General features: G+C 36.7%; 1 long non-coding RNA gene across 1 annotated transcript; it reads left to right on the plus strand.

Moving 5' to 3' along the window:
- The first annotated feature begins 8,837 nt into the window (after positions 1 to 8,837).
- Positions 8,838 to 16,712, plus strand: LOC119805298. Its single transcript, XR_005283885.1, has 3 exons — positions 8,838 to 8,852; positions 9,818 to 9,820; positions 15,975 to 16,712. It is a non-coding gene; the product is annotated as an uncharacterized LOC119805298 (long non-coding RNA).
- Positions 16,713 to 17,179: the final 467 nt, after the last annotated feature.

The raw sequence follows: 17,179 nt of genomic DNA on the forward strand, positions 1-17,179 counted from the left end.
GAAGCAGGAACCTCAAAGGATCATCTCACCTTTAGGCAAGTTCAGCTGTCATTTCCCTGTGGGTTCTACATGTCCAGGTTTTACAGTATACCATGAAGCAGTCCAGACAAGAGTAGTTTCTTGCCCAGATGACTAAACAACTCCATAAGGAGCCTCTTCAATGCCCATCATCCTTTTGAAGTAGCTTGGTGCTGCCAGGAGCAGATGTGTCTCACTGTCCTGAAAAGTCTTAAGTTCTTAAACATTTTAAATGCCATGTTCTGCAGGTCTCTGAAAGATTTGAAGACTATCTATCTAACTGAAATATATCTAGAAAACCTAACTAACATGACAACAAGTTTGACTATTATAGATGACTATCTATTAACCTATATTTTTTAATATATTTTTATTACATTTTAAAATGAGCTATACAATCACAATACCTTAATAAAGATCAGAAATATACATATATCAATATTGACTTTAAATTTATATCAATAAACCAAGATTCATACCAATGCAAATTATTCATATCTATATCATATCCCCTTTAAATGTAAACAAACAATTATAAACAATATTTGGGAATATGTGTGTAGTTCTGTCCATTCTACTTCCTGCTGTATGGGGTGCTGTTAATCAGGTCTTTCATGGTGTATCCTGTGTGCTAGGTTCCTTTCGGGCAGCAGTTGGGCAAAGTAATTTTTAGGGGGTGTTCTTGGCAACATTTCAGGAGGTTTTGGTATATGAAACCATATTAACCTGGAAGCAATCCACAGGTTCTCATCTTCTGTGAAAACAAAAAAAAAGAACCCCTTTTCCAAAGCAACATGTACTTCGACCCAAATTCTGAAGTCAAGATACCTTTATAATATACATGCTGGTTTAGCTTAGCAGCCCATATAATGAAATGTCTCTCTGTACTTAGCTCCTTTACAGTAAAAAAAACTCAAAACCACAATAATATAGCTAATCCAGATTCTCTTTACGTTCATCTTTATGTGACTTATTTTTCTTTACTCCCTTTAATCTATGATTATCTGTACTCTGTGTCTTTAAAGACTTTACATTTTTTGTATTTTTTTTCATGGTTTATTTTTTTATATTTAAAAATTTCCATCTCCTCCCCTCCTTCTCCCCCTTCCCTCCCCTTCTCCTCCCCCTTCCGTCCCCTCCCCTCCACCCATACCTCCCCTCCCTCCCTCTCAAGGCCAAGGAGCCATCATGGTTCCCTACTCTATGCTAAGACCAAGGTCCTCCCAACTCCCCCCAGGTCCAGGAAGGTGATCGACCAAGCTGAGAAGGCTCCCACAGAGCCCGTCCATGCAGAAGAATCAGAGCCTAGCGCCATTGTCCTTTGCTTCTCAGTCAGCCCCCACTGTTGACCACATTCAGAGAGACGACGCCAGTTTCTATAGCCATACTGATGAATTTCTTGCATATCACCATAGAACCTCCACCTGGCGATAGATGAAGAAAATGACTGAGCCCCACACTGGAGCACTGGACTGAGCTCCCAAGGTCCTGATGAGGAGCAGAAGGAGAGAGAACATGAGAAAGAAAGTCAGGAACGTGAGGGGTGCGTTCACTCATGGAGACGGTGGGACAGAACTAATGAGAGATCACCAACTCCAGTTGGAATGGGACTGATGGATCATGCGACCAAACCCGTCTCTCTGAAGACTTTACCTTTTTTTAAAGGCATTAACTTTATTTTATGACTCTCTATACTCTTTTTCTTCTCTCTTCCAAGCGGACATACATTTATCCAACACTATGACCCATCTGGATTTCTCTTTATTGCATATCTGTAATTATTTTCTGACCAGAGTGCTTCTTAAAATGCTAAGCACTTCTTAAAACTTAAGCTGTGTAGTTATTATGGTATACATGGTACTGCTCGCTTGCTGGCCCAGTCTAAAACTTGATCTGCGTAAGTACTATGACATATACAATAGTGCCTGCTAACTCCCCACAGTCTAGCATATCAGAGCAAGCTGCTTGTGCCTATGAGTCTCCACAATTGCAGGCACAAAGCTGGTCCACATTGCTATTAAGCAAGCTGCGCTCTGTAGCCAGATCTTCTGCCTAAAAGAATAAGAGTTCACTGTGGCAGGGCTCAGAAAGCTGGTATTTTAAAACAGCACAGTTTTTATCCTGCTGCCACTAAATAAGGAAAATCTCTCTTAAAGGAGCTGTGGCAAGTGCCAACAAATAGTAAGAAGCTGTGACACACACACACACACACACACACATGTATGTATGTATGTATGTATGTATGTATGTATGTATATGTCTAGAATTCCTTTTCAAGCCCTCTCAGGTTTTTAAGTGGATTTAGTTGGTTGTTGATCATTTCCTTCACTGATTAAGTTTTTCTTTAATTCCTTTCCACAAATTTGAAGTTTAGATGGGTGAAGTCTTGCCCTGAGGTGACCTTTTATTCTATTTAGCATCAGGCCCTTCTTTTAAAATCTCTTTGGGCACTGGAATTAGACCCATTACACTTCTTAGTGTTCCTTTTTCCTCAAACTTTACATTTTGTAATTTCCCTTACTGATATTGCTCCTTTTTCTTACAGATTTGCATAAAAGTCGTCACTAATGGTGCAGAAGGAGTAGCTGAGAGTTCTGTATCCAAACCCATGGGCAGCAGAAGAGACAGAGAGAGAGAGAGAGAGAGAGAGAGAGAGAGAGAGAGAGAGAGAGAGAGAGAGAGAGAGAGAGAACCACTGGGCCTGGCTTGGAGGTTTGCAACCTGAAAGCCCACACTCAATCACTTAGTTCCTCCAACAAGTTCACACCTCCTACTCTTTTCAAATAGTGCATGCCCTGTTGAACAAACATTCAAATCTATGAGCCTATGGAGGCCATTCTTATTCAAACTACCACAGGCTCTTAATGTCTTTTTTCTCCCTCTTTTATAATGTTTCCTGAACCTTAGGTATAGAGGTTTTGTTGCAGATATGCTAACTGTACTTAGCTCCTTCACAGTCAAAAAATTCTAGATACCTCTTGGTCACTTATTCTCTGCAGTTTGACCAGTTGTAGCTTTCTGTAGTAACATCTGTCTGCTGCAAGCTACTTTGATGAGGACTGAGAGCTACACTTACCTATGTGCATAAATATACATATTTAAAATGCACTTGGAAGCTCAATTAGTTTAGAAAAATAGCACAAATACTCTCCTTGGCTAGGTCAGTAAAAACATGAATTCTTCCCTATTGTGCAGGCTTAAAGTCCAATTAGATAGCTTATGTTTATCCCCAAGATGTAAGTGTCATTATTGCACTCCATACTGGTCATTGTATTGGTTCACAGGCTTTACAACCAGATAATTCTGTTGACATTTTTTTCTTCCTTGGCAATGTGCCTACTATCTTCTGATGTTAAGAAAATGAGACCTGAGAAAGGAAGACTTCAGATTAGTGCCAGTTTGATTCCTCCCAGCTGTGACCAAGGCAAAAATAATAGTATGCTGAGGTTTTTATATCACACAAGTTAGAGTGGTTATGGTTAAAGAAATAAAAGACATAAATTCTGGTGAACATACAAGGAAATAAGAACAGTTAAATACTTTCCCCAAGAATATGAATTGTTCTAACCACTATAAAACTCTGAATCATTCTATTTCCAAAACTTACAAATAGAAATAGCATACAATACACCTATACCACTTTTAAGTACATATGTTTACACAAAGAAATCAAAGTCAGCTTAAACTAATGATGCCTGCATACTCACATTTTTTGTGGCACTATTCACAATATATTGCCTGATGTGGAATGTCTATCTGCATGCTGTGAATATTTTTTTACCATTGATTAATAAAGAAACTAATTTGGTCAATAACTAGTCAGAATAAAGCCAGGCAGAAAATCCAAACAAAGATATAGGGAGAAAAAAAGGTGGAGTCAGGAATGTGAGCAGCTACCAGAGAAGCAAGATGTGTGGCCACAAGCCACAAGCCTCATAGTAAAATATAGACTAATATAAATTGATTAATTTAAGTTGTAAAAGCTAGTTAATAAGCCTGAACTGATAGGCCAAACAGTTTGTAATTAATATTAAGCCTTAGATTGATTATTTGGGAGCTGGCAGGAGGTAAAGAAGCCTCCAGTTATATATGGCATATCAATGTGGGGCACTTGCTGGGCGGTGGTGGCGCACGCCTTTAATCCCAGCACTCGGGAGGCAGAGGCAGGCGGATCTCTGTGAGTTCAAGACCAGCCTGGTCTACAAGAGCTAGTTCCAGGACAGGCTCCAAAGCCACAGAGAAACCCTGTCTCGAAAAACCAAAAAAAAAAAAAAAAAACAAACAAACAATGTGGGGCACTTGAATTTCCATAAGAAGTAAGAAAATTAAAAAGTTTGTGAAAGCACAGAATTGAAGACACAATGGGTTTCCTAGTCTCACAATCTAATGCCAGCAGCAGCATAGCCATACAGCTCCCAAAAGCTGCCTACAAGATGGAGCCAGGAGGCAGCCACCATGAGTTAAGTGATGTGGTCAGTTTCTGCAGTCTTATACAGGCCTCGGCACAGAGAGGCTAATCAGCTGCACACTGTATGGCAGATTTAACTTTTGCTCATACAGACAAAATAAGTTCATGTGCACTGTACTTCAAGCTGCTTTATGGCAGCATGGACCTACTGCTTCCCAGAGTTGGGGTGGTGAGCATGACCCTCAGAGTTGTTGGTGAACATACATTCACCGTGTTGAAAAGCTGAATGGAGCAGAGCCAACAGCCAAAACTAAGCTTTGGTCTTAACCACACTTATTTAGCAGTTTCAAACAATGGTTAAAATGATTATAGATATGCAAAACAGACAGATTTAGACTAAAAGAAACCTCTAAACTGGCCACAGTGTTTAAAATGTGTGTGGGCTTGAGAGAGAGAGAGGGAGAGAGAGAGAGAGAGAGAGAGAGAGAGAGAGAGAGAAGGATAGAGACAGCCATAGATTAAAACAATAAAAAGGAAGTCCTTTAAAAATAGAGTAATAAAAATTATAATAAGCAATATCAACATGGAAAATACACAGAGAGTTGGGCTTATGTATTTTACTGTGCTTTCTTTGAATTTTTGACTGTTAATGAGCTAACTACAGAGTGATATTTGATTGTGGATGCTGCTAAGCTAAACCAGCATAAAGGTTTCTTGACTTCAAAATGTAAGTATAATGATATGTTGTCTTGGAAAAGTAGTTTTGTTTTTGTTTCCACAGGAAGCAAAAAAAAAACCCTATGGATTTGTTCCATGTTAAGATGGACCAGCTTTGATCAAGGGAGACCGCCTGAGCTTTGACAGGTGATAGTTATCAACAAAGGTCTTCCTAGGATTTGACAATTATCTCAGATTTTCTCAAGGACCCTAAAGATACTTCATTCACATATAGCAGAAACAACATCTGCACTCTCAAGAGTTGGGGGGTGAATATGGATGGTCTTTTGTTATTTGGTGAGTTTTGGATATTTCTTATATTTAGGGGTATATAGAAATATAGGATAAAAAGACAACTATTAATCTCAGATATTTTACATTGGAGTGGATTTTGGTATAGTGATACAAATTTAATTTTGTTTCACTGTGTATGTTTCTATTCTTATTTAAAGGATTTTTATATATATTAATACAAATTTAAGGTCAATTTTGTTATACTGTATGTATATTGTATATTTCTACTCTTGTTTAAGGTATTGTGTTATATAGGTCATTTAAAAATGTAATGTATAGTTAAGAAATACAAATTAATAATCATATGTAATATTCAAACTTATAGTCATGTTGTTCCCAAGATGTGTCATTATTAGGTTTCCTAGATAGGCAGAGATATAATTCATATAAATAGGGAGGTGTTCTAGATATACAGAGATATTTTTCATATGTATAGGCAATCTTCAAACACTTTAAAGTACTATAGAATATGGCATTTATATGTTTTAATAACTTAGAATTTTCTTTTCTTTAAATTTATTTATTATGTATACAATGTTCTGTCTGCACGTATGCCTGCATGCCAGAAGAGGGCACCAGATCTCATAGATGGTTGTGAGCCACCATGTAGTTGCTGGGAATTGAACTCAGGACCTCTAGAAGAGCAGCCAGTGCTCTTAACCTCTGAGCCATCTCTCCAGCCCTAGAATTTTCTTGGTATGAGATGTATCTGCTCCTGGCAGCACCAGTAACTTCAAAGAGGATGATGGGCACCGAAGAAATTCATTATGGAGTTTGCCTTCATTGTGGCAAGATTAGGCATTTGGCCAAGGAACTGCTCTTGCCTGTTCTTGCCTGGAGTGCTTCACAATATACTGTATAATGTATACTTCACAATGCACTGTATACTGTATACAATAGACCCACAGGAAAATGACTGCTAAACTTTCCAAAACAAGGTGAAACAGTCCTTCAGGGTTCCTGATTCATGAAAGAGTCTGCCAGAAATCCTGCAGAACACAGAAAAAAACAACTGAGAAATTTTGCCAAAATAGGTGGGACAGTCCTTCAAATTTCTTGCTTCACTGAGAAATCAGCCATAAACTCTAGGCCTATAGGCTGAAGATGGATGACCCAATTTTACAAAATAACTTTGGATGACTGTTCAGAAAACCAGATATCTATGCCATTTCTATAGTTTTTGAAGTTTCTAACAAAGCACTTCCTGGTTACTTAGCTAATATATCATTCTTGGGTCTTTGATGGAGTTGAAGAGTAGATAGTTATACTTTTCCTTAGTTATGATAAAATATAAATAAAATATGAAGCTTTAGACTCACAAAGATAGAATAGATGCTATAATATTTTTTATTTTTTCCAAATACAAATTTACTAAAAATTATGACTATAATTCTTGCTCTATACCTATTTTGTTATATGTAATTTTACAAAGTTAAAGTTAAAACCTTTCTTTTTGATTAGACAGAAAAAAGGGAGATGATGTCAGATGTCCTTCTGTATGCTGTGAATGTGTTTTATTACCATTGGTAAATAAAGGAACAGATTTGGTCAGTAGCCAGTCAGAATAAAGCCAGGAAGAAAATCCAAGCAGAGATACAGGAAGAAAAAGGGCAGAATCAAGGAGATGTGAGAAGCTAATGGAAAAGAAAGATGCAAGGTACGAAGCCATGAGCTTTGTGGTACAATATAGGATAGAAATGGGTTAATTAAGTTGTAAGAGCTAGCTAATAATAAGCCTGAGCTAATAGGTCAAACAGTTTGTAATTAATATTAAGCCTCAGAGCCATCATTTGGGAACTGGAGGGCAGGAAATAAACCTCCAGTTACAATAGCCAATTAATGAAGTAAGTTGATATGTTGACTGTAAAATATTTATCAGGTATATACCTACAAGGAAAATTTATTCAGCCATAAAGTGGAACAAAATAATATAATTTGCAGGAAATTGAATGTGAGTAGAGGTAAGCTTACTAAGCAAATTAAAGTCAAATTGAAAAAGAGAAGTAGCACATATGATTTTAAATTTTATGAAAATAAAAGTATACTAGTAGGGATGGGAAGGGAGATAGGAAGATATTAGATGTTATTAGAGGGGGTAAATATGATAAAATATATACATTTATGAAAAATTCTCATTTCAAGTCATTATTGTGTATAGATAATATGGGTTAATAATTGAATGCTTGATTGCAAAACACTAATTGTCACAGAAAATATGTAAACATATAAAGCAATTAGGAAAGTGAGTGTACAAAAGGTCATTATTGTAAAATCAGGATGATAGTCAAATGAAAGAAATAACAAATTAGAAATTTGTAAACAGCATATCTAAAAACATCTGAAATACACCTAACTAAAAACTGAAAGAAATGCACAAATTTTTATGGAAACAAATATAAAAACTTTCTGATAGACTCAGTAAAAAAAAAGGATCCCATAGAGATGTGTACTTTTACCCATTAGAAAAGAGAATTTTGTGAAGATTTTCACATTTTTTAGAAGAGGCATACTTTTGCACAAGAATGTGAAGATGACAGTGACACACAAGTCATATTTCCCATGACTAACCTCAACCATTACATAATAGAAGGAAAAATAATAACATTGTCAATAATAAAAAGGTTTTTTAATCTGTATGGTAATGCAACCTGTACATATTCCCTGAAGTAGAAACAGGTCTGTAGACAGCAAAGTAATGAAATAAAAGAATTGGTTAGAGCAAAACATTTTTTGGTTGTTTGTTTTTCGAAACAAGGTTTCTTTGTTCAATAGCCCTGGCTGTCCTGGCACTTACTCTGTAGACCAAGCTGGCCTCAAACTCAAAGATCTGTCTGCCTCTCCCTCCTGAATGCTGGAATTAAAGGCGTGTGTTCCACCACTGCCTGGCAATAGAGAAAAACTTTTATGGATTGATATTTATGCTTCTAACCATGGTCTGGGACAAAAACACATATTTGAGTGCTTCACTGAAGAAATCTAAGTTATCCAAAAGCACCTGCCTTCTGCTAACATGGTCAGCACAGTTATTTGAGTTACTTGACAAAGAATAAATTCAGAGATTATACTAAATCATTCAAAATCTATTTGGTAGATGAAAATTATTCAGTAATTTCTTATCATTTGACACAATATAGGCAAAAAAGTGAAATTAGAATACCAGATATCATTTTAACTCATTCCTGATGAAAGTAAAAATTTACCCCCAAAGTTTTTAACAAACACAGATCACTCAACACATTATTTAATCATGGTTGTGAGGACAAATAGGCTCCATACTTTCTTCTTAGGTGTGATCAGGGGGAATCAGTCTTCTCAGGAATGAGCTTCCCAATAGAATTCTTAATCCAAAATAGTCATCTGTAAGCATATGTACATAAAATCGACACTAAAAGAACTCAGTAGTGCGTGTTTGTGTGTGTGTGTGTGTGTGTGTGTGTGTGTGTGTGTGTGTGGAGAGAGAGAGAGAGAGAGAGAGAGAGAGAGAGAGAGAGAGAGAGAGCATTTAACAACTAAATAAGAAGTCATAAATTTTAGAGGGACTTGGGGGTATATATTAGTAGTGAGAAGGTAAAAAGAGGGGAGTAGAAATGATATCAATACAGTATTCATGAATGCAATTGTCTTTTAAAAGTTAAAATTTTAATTTATAGTTAAAACTGAGCATACAATGAGTCAGTTTTTTCCCTTCTACTACATGGTGCCAGGAGATCAAGCTCAGGTTTCAAGTTTGATGACAATATGCCTTTACTTTCTGAGTTATCTCACCAGCCGACATTTTATTAACTCAGGGTAATTTAGATATGTAAGAAGTATCTATTCTGTTTATTAATGATTTTGTGTTTATATGTATACACACAATGCCAAAAGTTTCAAGAAAGTTTATGTGCAATTCACTCTTATGTTTGCTTTTGTGGTTTATCACACTAAAGTATTAATAAAGCAATTTTATTATTCATGTCTAAAGTACAGGTATTTCTTCTTATATCTTCTAGAGATATACTACCTTAATCATCTAGATTATTTCACTTTGTCCAAATGGAATAGGACAGCATAAAAAATATGTTAAAGACAATGGAAGGATGCTTTTCACTATTGGAAAAACTTGGAAACTTGAAAGAATGGAAACTGAAGAGTATTGCATTGCAGTGAAGTTAGTTGATGGCATATGAATTTCAATATTTGTGATGCAAATAGAATAATGTACAATGTTTACACACACACACATATATATACATATATATTATACACACACACACACACACACACATATATATATATATACATTGGTAGATGCACAAGGAGAATATTGAAGCTGAAGCAAGATGGGGGAAGATTTTCTATAGGCTCATCTGTTATTTGAAGAAACTCTTAGCTGTTGAGTTGGTGGAAGCTAGTGGTCTACTAAGTTAATAGATTTCAAGAGGTTTTTAAACTGTTTTAGTCACAGAGTGTTCGTTCAGTAAAAGGTTTGGTCAAAAAATGGCTATTCAAGGGGAAGAATGCAGCCAGAGATAAATTAATTTATCCTATGGACTTATATGATTCAAACTCCTTGACATCACTGTAGTTCTTATCAGTCAATCAGCTCTGCAGGCACAGTTTCTTATCAAGGACTTCTTCATGCTGGTAATGAACAATCTCACTATTTGGCTCATGAAGCACTTGAAGATGGAAAATGTTAACATTGACAGAGGAAATATATTTGGGGACAGTTATTTTCTGGGGTATTCTAATCTTGGGAATATATATTGGTAATATTTTATGAATGTTTGAAATTTTAATAAGCTTCTCTATGATATTAAAGCCCATTTCATAGATTCAGTCCATGGATGGCATTGCTGTATTCCATGATTCTTTGCTTTATCTGTGGACTCTGTCCAAAATTATCTCCTAAGAATATTTTTTTTTCTGAAAGTAATTTGTTTTCAAAGCATTAAATGTACCTGAACATTTAAAAAAGAGGAAAAATTAATTTGAAATTCTGGCTGTTCTTATATGTTCCTACCCATACTCTTATATACATGCATGTATGCATTACCATATATATGTATAATGTACGTACATATATGAAGTTTTCTGCTAAAGGAAAAAAGGGCATATATATGAAAATTGGTTTGAATTATCCAATCATTTCTGATTATTTTATTTCTATCTATGATTTTAAAATATTTTGTTGATTTTCCTTTCAGTTATTATCATAATTATGTGGGGTGTCTTATACTGCCATTTCTAAACATAGTATATATTCCTTTTGCACTTGGAAGACCATAGGCAAGGCTGTCCGGTTCGGGGGATTCCTAGTTATTCTTTGACCCCTACTGATGTCTAAGAGCTATAAGAGTCTTACCTCAGGGCAGTAATTTCAGTTCTACCTCAGTAATAGTTTTTAATATGTCTTAATAGATTGAAGATTAGGACATTCAATTATGAAATACTCTAATCTGCTTTTGTACAAGAAAAAGAATGAAAATATGAAGAAATAAATAAAGTTCCTTGATTAAGTTGATTTGGTGGTTGAAAGAATACTGGAGAGGGTATAAGGAAATATGTTTATTTATATTTTTATTATGAGGCAGAAGGATTAGGACAGGTTTGCCATTGGAGAAAAAATGAAAGAAAACATTACAAAGTACACAGACCTTTTGCTTTTGAAAACTACCAAAAATTGGTCTATTAGAGAACTTTAAATTTTTTCCATTTTAGAGAAAAAAGGCAGAACAGGCTGACATGCCAAATTCTTCATGTTTGCATATTGTTTATAATTCTATATTTATGTGATAACATTGCTCTTCATTATGATTTTATTCATGTACTTAATACATTTATTCAGCTTTGATTTCACGATAGTTATATATTTCCCATCAGAACAGGATTCTTTTAATTTTCTGAGATGTATTTTTTACTGAAGTGAATTAAAATGAATTACAAAACAATGGTCTGGATTAGCTTGGGAGAATTCTAATTTTGTGTGATCTAGACAAATTGAGATCAATAATCTATGAAGTATGTCCTCATAAATGTGTGAAATTTATAGTATGTTTTCATGAAGTTTATTTGCTAATGTTGAAATATTTATGCAAATATAAAGGATATGAAGCACAGATTAAGAAGTATTGGGTGTTTAATAAAATATAGTTATGTGGTTATTTTCTTTTCACACTTCATGGGATCTCACCAGAATCAACCCTGGAGAAGGACATAGTAAGCCAGGTTTCATAATGCCGTGTGGCTGGAGATAGCCACAAAGGGACCTATGTGTGGTTTCATATAGGAAAGATTCCCATAGAAACCTGGAGCTTGACTTCAGTACAGTTATATCTGGTCAGACTAAATTTGACAAAGTAATGTGCTGTCTTGGAGAAACCTAGGAGTTAACTGCGTTGCAGTTAGAGTGGCCAGACTAGGCCTGGGCACTAGAAATGGGGCCCATGGTATTTCTGACAGATTGAAGATAGTGTGTGGATGGAGAGATCAGGTCTACTCATCAGACTAGACCCAGAATGAGAATGTGGAAAGTCTAGGTAGTAGTGATTTAGACAGTGCAGAAGGGACCTGTGGGTGATTGCAGGTACAGCTAGTTCTGGCAGAAACTAAAGGATGACTGCAAAGTAGACAAGGCTAGTGAGATTATACAGGGGAGAAAAACTGCCACTCCAAGAAAACTTAGAAGTCAGGTGCTGTGCCTGCAGGCATGAGCAAAGGACCAGGAGCTGGTTGTGGGATTCTAACAAGATCTGGAAGTTTTCAAAAAAGGCATTTTGAAGCCGGGCGGTGGTGATGCATGCCTTTAATCCCAGCACTCAGGAGGCAGAGGCAGGTGGATCTCTGTGAGTTCGAGGCCAGCCTGGTCTACAAGAGCTAGTTCCAGGACAGGCTCCAAAGCCACAGAGAAACCATGTCTCAAAAAATCAAAAAAAAAAAAAAAGAAAAAAAAAAGAAAAAGAAAAGGCATGTTGAGGTACTCACAAGACTAGACCCAGGAGGAGTAGGTCAGAAATCTGGCTATTGCCAGGCAGTGGTAGCACATGCCTTTATGAGTCCAGCCTGCTCTATAGAGTGAGCTCCAGAACAATCTCTAAAGCTACAGAGAACCCCTGTCTCAAAAAACAAACAACAAGCAGACAAAAATTTTGGTACCAAGTGGGGTGGTTGTAAGCTTCAATGAAACTACCCGTGGATGATTATAGGTAGCACTGGTCCTCGCCAAAGCCTAGAGATTGGCTGTGCTGTGTGGCAGTTTCTGCTTCTGTAAGTATAGAAATCTCATTGTTTCACCAAGTTTGACTTATGTGGTATCCATACTTTGGTCTGTTATGGGCTCCATATACAGGGTGAATAGAAATGTGCTTTGTATCTTCTCAGTAAAAGCAAGTCACACAACATAATTGGTGCCTAAACAAGGATATGACAGAACTACTGGCTCTGTGTGGCAAGGCATGCATGCAACAGGGGCTGAGAAGCCTAGATTGAATGGGTACATCTGTGGAGGATGTCCTGATACAGTTACCCTTTCCTGTGTGCTGTTTGTTAATGTGCTTTTGTGCTATGACAGCAATTGCATGGTTTTTGCTATGGCTAGTGAGACATGCTACAAAGCTATCAGATTTATGAGTGTCTGTGGGAGGGATCCCAGGATGGCAGTCTTCATCTATATAGTATTGCGTAACATGTCTGCTTCATGAGTGAGGTCCACCTCGTTAATACAGAGATGCCCTAAAAACAGCTACAGGTTTAAAGGAAAATATATTGTCTTTGAGATTAGTACACAAGGGTCAAGATTGTTGGCAAGCAGCAGCAGAAGTTGCCTAGCCAATGTGTATAGTAAGAAATGTATCTCAAGGTAAGATGTCAGTCAAGCATGTATTTTTGTGTAAAGGAGGAATTGGAGCAAGAAATATAGCTGAGGCTAGCAACCTCCATGTTGGCTTCTGATTTGGCAAGTAAATTAGACAACTGAAGAGTGAGACAGAAGAAAAAGATAAGATAAGACAGATAAGATGTATGAGGAGGGGAGGAGATGGAAATTTTTAATAAAAATCAGAAAAAATAAAAATAAATAAAAAATAAAAAAAACTCTAGAAAAAAAGATAGACAAGACGGTTTGCCTCTTCTTCAGATGGGGGTAGAAGAAAAAAAGAGAGTACAAGGTAGATCCATGTTTAAAAGACCCTACTGGGATCAAAGAGCTTGGAGTCCATGAGAATATTCAGAGAGTAAAGAGGAAAAGAACATCGCAAAATCGATAAAAGATGATTGCAAGTCTGAGTTTTAAAAGAAAAACATATGAAAATACATGATCCATCATGTGTATGGGGTCATTAACAATGGTCCAGTGCTTTGCCTGCAAGATACACTGGTGCAATAGTATGTAAAGCTTGGGGGAGTAACCAACCAAGATCTGACCTTAAGGTCCATTCCATGATATAGAGCCCATACTTTACCCTTCTTGTGTGGCCAAGAACCAAAGACTAAATAGGCCAGGAACCTAAGGGAAAATCAAATAACACTGTTCTGTTAAAATAATGTAGCAATAAAATGACTCCTAATGATATTCTGCTATATTCATAGAGCATTGCCTTCCTCAACCATCATCAGAGATGCCTCTGCCTGAAGCATATGGGAAGAAATACAAAGACCCACAGCCAGACAATGTATGGAAAGTAAGAAACCTTGGAACATTTACTCCTAAATGAGATGTCTCTATCAAATACCTCCTGTCAGGACTCAGAAAATTCTGAGAAAGGTAAGGCAGAAAGAATGTAAGACCCAATGGGGATGGAAGACATCAATAAAACAAGGCCTTCTAAATACAGCATGACCAAAGCACCTATGAACTCATAGAAACATGGCAACATGTACAGGACCTGCATGGGTGTGCAGCAGATGGGGTACTAGAGCTGGGAGAAGTAGACAGATGTCCTCATCCCTGACCCAGAAGCTATCTCCAATTTATTACAATTTGCAAATGAAAGTTTAATTTTCTCCAACAGAGTTTGACTGCATAAAAAACTCTTAAAGACAGGCTGCATGCCCAGAAATAGATGAAAAATGCAATACAAATTCAATAGCATCTTTGGAGATTCTTTGCCTCATGTTGTGTCAGGGCATTATTTTTTTAACCTTAGAGGACCTTTGTGTTTATATTGTTGCTTCTGGTTTGTGTGTTTATAGTGTTTCTGTGTGTCTCTGTGTCTGTAAGTGTTTCCCATGCTTTTTCTTTGGTTCTTCTACAAGTTTATTTTGTACTATTCTGATTTGTTTGTATTTGTTTTGTTTTATCTTAGTTTATTTTATAATTGATTCTTAGATGCCTGTTTGTTTGCTAAGAAGAGACAGAAAGAGTATTTGGATTCGAAAGGGAAGGGAGGTGGGAAAGATTAGGAAGAGTTGGGCGAGGGAAAACTGTAATCAGAATAAACTGTATGAATAAACAGCCTTCCACCAGAGAACACACATTTACACCAAAGTCTCTTTCCTGTTGCCACCTGACTGGGCTTTGTCCCTTGCTCTCCGCAAGCCAGGCTGTGCTCTCTGCGCCTTCCCGCTCTTGGTGTCTTCTGTCTGCACACTGGAGCCACATTCCAGCACACTTTCACTCTCTACCTGCATGAGCCTGGGAACCATGGACGACCTTCGCTGGGCTTGGAGATCCCCAGCTGGGGGGTTGTTCTCCTCACACTCTTCATGCAGCTCTGGCAAGCCCTGCAGCTCTAGGGGGCTGGCAGCCTGCTGGAAAGGGGTCAATGGCGGAGCGAATGCAGTTGAACCATTGCTGCTTATGGAACACGTCATTGGCCTGTAGTGTGTGGGACTCTGGTGTAAATGTGTGTTCTCTGGTGGAAGGCTGTTTATTTATACATTTGTACAGTTTTTCTTGTAATGGGAGCATCCTAGGGTCACTCTAGCAGCTGTAACGTGTTCATGGTTTGGGATTCTCTCTCTCCCCCTCCCTCCCCCTGTTATTGTCGTCGTTGTTGTTGTTAATGGCAGCTAAAGACATACAGATTACTGTTAAACTGCACACTTTAAAGAGGTATTTTCATGGATTATTTGGAACATACCACCTGGTATTTTTTTATCAGAAGAAATATATATGAAACCAGTGTTGTCCTGACTCTGGGTTCACCTTGACTTCCCAATTGAAACCAAATGTGATATTTACAGTGTTTGCCAAACTTAGTTTGTAAATGCTGAAATTCTATCAGTGTTCCTTGTGAAACCTCAAAAGATGAATGAAATTTTAATAACGACACCTACAATCTACATGGAAGATTTTTGAGTCTGAAATATTTCCATATTTACAGTGAAGCACTGCTTCCTTGGAAAGCAGTCACCAAACTTGGTGTGTTTTCCGTCTTGTCAACTGGAATGCCTTGTGTTGGTTTCACTGCACGTTCCTCAGTTTTCATTCATTTATTCTGCCAACTATTTAATTTTTTTATTGTAAAGTAGTTCTTAGTATTTGCTTTTATTTTTTTACGTTGATGCCTTTTTAAAAATTGGCATGTCCTTAAAGTTTTTCTTTCTGATTAAAGAGTGTGTGTGTGTGTGTGTGTGTGTGTGTGTGTGATCGTATTAATGATTAATTTTACTGAGTGAAACCAAGCCATAATGTTGAGCCAATTAAGAAAACTGCAGTTTTTACAGTATATCATGTCAGGGTAGCAAAGACCCATGGGATGACTTAGTGTACTCTAGACTACTGAGAGGAGCCACAAGAAGGACTTTGGTGAAAGTTTTCGTGTTGTGTGGAAAGCAAGAGAAGGCAGGAGACTGGAATAGTGAAGAGAAGGGAAGGGAAAGAGGAGTTGTCAAAAGTAAAAATGTCTGGCTGGGCCAGAGGAGCAGAGCGGAGACAGGAAAAGTCTGACCTGAGGGTGTGTAGGAAGTTGTAGAAGGCCAGAGGGAGCGTGAACTGTATTTGCTTTGGTTTCTCATACCTGCAAATACTGAATTTGAAAAGAAACCATAAAATGTGTTAGAAATTTGACTATGTTAGGTTAATTCTGGTTGGATTTCTTCATTTAAAAAAGAAGCTGGTGATTCTTGACTGCAAAATGTTTGTGTTAGAAATGTGGTCATGCTCTTGAGGGAGGAAGACTGAGATCCCATGTAAACCCAGATTTAAACTGGCAATCAGTTCAAGTCATTGTTAACCATTATGTGAAATATATCTCCAGTGGAAATGAAAATTGGAAAAGGCTGTAAATAGAACGATCAAATGATTTCTTTGTATAAATGAATTATACAATTAAAAAAAGCACATACATAATAACCCAAAAAAAGAATAAACTGTATGAAAAAAATCTGTTTTCAGTTAAAAAAAAGGAAAGACTGAAGTTTTGAAAGAAGAGAATGATACAGAAATATATTTATGAACAGGAACTAATTTCATAGCCATGCATTATTTAAAGGACTATTTAATGTTTTAATGACATTAGCATCATATAGAATAAGATTAATTTACCAGTTTTTGAAGATACAACAAAACAACCAAATAATAATTATTTAGTTTTTAAGCATTTTGTTCACTTTTAAAAGTTCCCTTTCTAAATATATATATACATATATATATATATATATATGAATATATATATTCCCTTTCTAAATATATTTGTGAGTGTTCTGAACAAATTAGATTATTCTAGGACCTTGAAAATATACTTTTATGGAAATTGCGTTAGGTGAGACATAATTATTTTTGAAAACATAATTTCCCACTTGTCATATTAGTTTGTGAAA

This window comes from Arvicola amphibius, chromosome X (genome assembly GCF_903992535.2).
Source record: "Arvicola amphibius chromosome X, mArvAmp1.2, whole genome shotgun sequence".
Classification (NCBI taxonomy): Eukaryota; Metazoa; Chordata; class Mammalia; order Rodentia; family Cricetidae; genus Arvicola; species Arvicola amphibius.